The sequence below is a fragment of the Stylophora pistillata genome, chromosome 4, assembly GCF_964205215.1.
Source record: "Stylophora pistillata chromosome 4, jaStyPist1.2, whole genome shotgun sequence".
Taxonomy (NCBI): domain Eukaryota; kingdom Metazoa; phylum Cnidaria; class Anthozoa; order Scleractinia; family Pocilloporidae; genus Stylophora; species Stylophora pistillata.
Genome location: NC_142522.1, coordinates 17,733,230 through 17,738,229, shown reverse-complemented (window position 1 = coordinate 17,738,229; position 5,000 = coordinate 17,733,230). Strand labels below are relative to the sequence as shown.

General features: G+C 38.0%; 1 long non-coding RNA gene across 3 annotated transcripts in view; it reads left to right on the top strand.

Moving 5' to 3' along the window:
• The window catches only part of LOC148732684 (uncharacterized), an 82,693-nt gene that overhangs the window by 77,159 nt on the left and 534 nt on the right, over positions 1 to 5,000 (top strand). For all 3 annotated transcript variants that reach the window (XR_016000878.1, XR_016000876.1, XR_016000877.1), the window contains 2 exons: positions 2,712 to 2,844; positions 3,589 to 5,000. The exon at positions 3,589 to 5,000 is cut by the window's right edge and continues 534 nt beyond it. This is a non-coding gene — a long non-coding RNA (uncharacterized LOC148732684). The remainder of the gene's footprint in view (positions 1 to 2,711; positions 2,845 to 3,588) is intronic.

The window sequence follows — 5,000 nt, the reverse complement described above, 5'->3', positions numbered from 1 at the left end:
CTTCCCACAAATTGCGATCAATCACATTACAGCTAGCTCCCGAGTCGACAATCATGGCAACATTGGGTACACCACCAACATTCACTTGGACCATAGGTTGTTCCTCGGAGTTAATCTGATTTACTGATCGTTTGGTATCTCTTGGCCCTCTTGGCTTCTTTCGCCAAGGCTTCTTATCATTTGGATCTTTTGCCTTTTTAGTTTTACAGCACTTTGCAAAATGGCCTACCTTGTGGCATTTCCGGCATTCTTTGTTTCTTGCGGGACATCGCTTGTCATCCTGAGTGTGTCCTGACATGTCACATCTGTAGCATCTCTTCCCTTCAGTTTTCTCTTGGACGGAATTTAGTCCTTTTGTCAATCCTTCATTTGGGTTCTCAATAGCTTCTGCTTGTCTGTCGCTAGCTTCCATAGACCTTGCAGTATTTTGTAGTTGCTCTAAGGTCAGTTCTCTTCCTTTCTCCAGAAGTTTCCTTCGCAAACGACTAGACATACATTTTTCGATTATCTGATCACGAATATTTTCATCCTTGGGATCACCGAATTCACAGTATTCTGCCCTTTCACGAAGCCTTGTGATAAACTGATCGACGCTTTCAGTAGGGAACTGAGCCATAGTCCGGAACAGATGTCTCTCGTAGGGGACATTGACTTGGGGCGTGAAGTATTGATCGAGTTGTTCCATCGCTACTGTGTAAACAGTTTCACCTTCTCCAGGTTCTCGAGCTTCTGGAAACGTATAGTAAACATCTTGCATTTGTGGTCCTCCACAGTGAAGAAGAGTAGCTTTCTTTTGCGCTGCGTTTTTTACTCATTTTCCAACGATGAATAGTTCAAATGATCGCTTCCATTTCTTCCATCGTGCTCCAACAGTTGTAGGATTCCCGTGAAGATCGAAGCTAGATATTCCACCTAAATCAGTGATAATTGCGACAGCCATTCTCAAACTACAGTATAGATCCTTCAATCAGTGGTTTTCCTCGTCGCCAGTTGTAGTATCCCGCCCGGATGGTTCGGATCTAACCAATAACACTCGGATTAAACCAACGCACATTAACTTAACAGTTTAATGGTGGACAACGTGTTCTAACAACAACTCTCGCACGCATCCGCCAATGGGTAATACACTACAGCTTCTCTTTTGAAATAGTACAGATCTGTTTCCATTCGAGTTGTATCTGGTGCAGCCAACCTCTTCCAAACAAGGCTGGGCCTTGTTTCTCTACCACGTACAATGTTAAGTTCTTAACCTGATTGGTGTGTTCCACACAAACAAGGAGTTTTCCTTCTGGTTTCATCTTCTCTCCTCAGTAGGTTTTCAACATGGCTTTGGTGTCCACCAGTTGTGTCTGCAAACATATCCTTGTATTTCTGCAATGGAAGTGTGGATATTGCTGAGCCCGTATCGAGTTACATTTTCAGGGTGTGTCCGTTGATCTTTGGGGTAACCCAGATGACCTCACCAGCTTTTACTTGGTTGACATTGTTTACTTCTAGTGATACCATGAAGCTGTCATCATCACGTTCATCACTCATCTCAAAAGAATGCAGATTGGGTTTATCAACCTTTCTTTGTCGGGTAGTGTTCTGATTTCTTCCAACGTATCAAACTCATTGGATGTGGCCCAGTTTTCCACATTTCCGGCATGTTTCATTATTGATGTAACACTCGGATGATTCGCCACTGCAGCGATAACAATTATCACGGGCCTTCTGCTTCACATTATGTACTCTTTCGTTTTCAGTGTTTATTTTGTTAACGTCAGATTCTTTACTACCCTGTAAATGTAAGGTATCTTTTACTGCAGCTTCCATGGCAAATGCAATTTCTGTCGCCTTTGCTAAGGTCAACTCTGGTTCGGAGAGCAATTGTTTCTGGATAAGTTCACTGTGTAATCCACACACGAGTCTATCCCTTAATGTATCATTTAAGCTCGCTCCAAATTCACAATACAATGTCAACTTCTTTAACTCGGTAATGTAAGTACTTGCGGTTTCACCTTCCAGTTGGTTTCTCTTATGAAATCGAAATCGCTCTGCAATAAGCAGTGGTTTCAGAGAAAGATGTTTCTGTAGAGTTTCCACGATGATTTTGAGAGACAGGCTGGATGGTTTCTCTGGGGCAGGCAGGTTTCGTAAATAGCCCATACGTTTTGTTTCCCATTAGGCTGAGCATCACTGCCACTTGTTTGTCTTTTTTCATATCATTGGCGAGAAAGTATTGCTCTACTTGTTCAACGTAGGCAAGCCAGTCATCGTTAGTTTCGTGAAAGGCTTCTATCTTTCCAATCAGCATATTGTCCTAGACCTGAAAATCTCTTTGCCAATCTGTTGTGTTTCGCGGATTTAAGTCAGACGAAAAACTACAACTCTATACAAACGATCTGCAAACGTGGAGTGATGAAAAGGCCCATTTTAACCTGTGAATTGCACGCATGCACAAGAGCATGTTGTAGGTATGATGTGATGAATGGTGCTCGCTCGCTCGTTGGTCGATTCCTGTAAACTTTGTTCTATTTTAGGCTTTTGAATGCATTTGGTAGTTTTTGGCGAGTGATAAACAAATGAAATGGCGACCTTTGTTGCTAAGAATAGTGTTGGGGTGAAAAAGAAGCCAATGGTAATCTTGAAAGAGTAAAAACGTATATGTTTTTCATTTGTGAATTAATGAAAGTTTTCTCAATCTCTGAATACACTTTTCTCTCTTGCAGCTCTCTCTTTGGTATTCCTGGAGCAGTATCGACATTGGAAAGTGGTTCACAAGTGGAAACTGCATCGAAAGAAGCTCGAGCATAAGTTCAATCAATCGATATGTTGTTTCTTCAATGGAGTAACTCACACTGTGTATGTATATGTTATTAGTGCACTGTTAAGTTTGTATGTTTCCGGATACCTTGAATTATCAGTTGTCAAAACAAGGAATATGCACTGACAGTGAGTGACAAATACTGCCTAAAACTGATAGCAGAGTCCTTACCTTAAGGTGACTGAAGTTTCTCATAGTAAGACCTATTATTTTCAAAATGAGTAAGTAAATATCTCAAAAGAGAGCACTTACTCCTCAAAAATTGTTAAATAATACACCATCCCTATGTCCTTAAGACAAGGATCTTAACTCCAGGAAGTGGTTCTTTCTATCAATATTTTGTGCATGCAACACAGGTTAGCCAGGCCATACTCCAAACTCAATAACAACTTTTAATCTGACATAATAAATCCAAATTGTGCTTTGTTTGAAATGTTTTACATTATTTGAACTTAAGATACATGCACAGCAACAAGTTTTATTTTGGAGCAAGACTTAAATTACACCTCACTTAATTTGATGTATATCAAATGTACAGCAAAGTGACATGGCTTTATACCTAACACCAATTCTTAAAGAAATGGCAAAGCTACATGTCAACTTAATATGGTGAAATTTTAACTATTCAATTAAAAATCTTCATGCAGATTTACCAATACTAAAATAAACAGTATATAGTGGCTTCATGACAAACAAAAATTCCTGAAGGAATAGGTATAGTAGCCTTTCCTTTGAATCATGCTGAAGATTACTCTTTCTCTTTGTCAAAAATCTTGTTGCAGATTTGCCTGTACCTAGATGTTCGTCAGAGAGGCTTTACAGCAAGGACATATTCTTCAAGAAATTGATACAGCAACCTTTCTTTTGAATCATATTGATAATTTAAAACAATAATAAGTTGACAGTCACAAGAACAATCCCTTTACAAGGATGAATATCCTTGCTGGTGTACTATGACTATAATTACTTCTGTCAATAAGTGGTTTACATTTAGTTTAAGATTCTTTACTCTGGTTAAGTAATTTTTCGTATAATAATCACGTGATTGTAAGTAAAAATAACAAATGGTAGCAGTTTACATGCCATGCTTATTCTTCTGGAAGTTATAAATTTATGATTTATTCTGACCATTTTGATTGTCATTTGAAATAAAAAATTTTTGTGAATTACATGCAACAAGGATATTCCTAATGCTTTACATTTAGGGTAAACTAGGAACAGTCAAAACTGTGGTCTTGTTTCATGAATCACAGATATTGAGTGTGTTCAAAGAAAAATTAATGTAAAAATGTTTTTCAAATTATAGTTATATTACCTTGGGAATTTGACAAGCACAATTACACAGATATTTCTGAAATTTTGGCAAGCATTTATAATAAATCTAGTTGGAAGAAGAACCTTTCTACATAGAATGAATTCTTGCTAAAAGCAAGGATTTGAGATATTTATTCAATAGTGGAAATACCCTTGAAATGCCAATTCAAAGTCATAATTCTTAAAACAAGGAATGTAAATCTTATTTTTAATGGTGGTGTTCTTAAACTGAGAAACTTTCATTGGAGAGTATAAAATTCTTAAAAGCAGAAATCTTGATCCTTACTTTTCAAGGAATTGACTCTCAAATAAAGGAAACAAATCCTTGTTTTAAGAATCTACTGACTTACAATAAGAATTCCGAAAAACATAAACTTTAGAGTGGTGTGAACATCCTTGTACTTGTTTTCATTCTCGTGCTAATAATTATCTCAGAAGTGCGAAACAGGCTTCAAGCGCGGTACTAAGTTGCAACACAAGCACAGGCATAAACATAACAAGCTAATGTGCAGGTGGGCACAGGTGCAACATAAACATGAGCACAAGCGCTCAGTCGATGTTATGTTACATAGGGACATGGTTGGTATAAGCAGTATAGTGCTTGCTGATTGCCTGAAAGTCTTTCGCATCTTTCGTTAATCCTTACGCTTATGCCAACTAAGTCTTAACTAGACAGTATAAGCATAAAAAGAAGGAAAAATGTTGATAATCTTGTTCATATATGCTTATCCTTATGTCCATGCGTTCCATCCAGTGCATAAGCTTTAACGTGCCTATCCCTATGCTTGCTTCGCAAGTAAATACTGAGCTCAATATTGGAACAAGAGTTTTATGATAAACAAACAGCACCCTTTTGAACTTTCATTCCTCAAACCTTTGC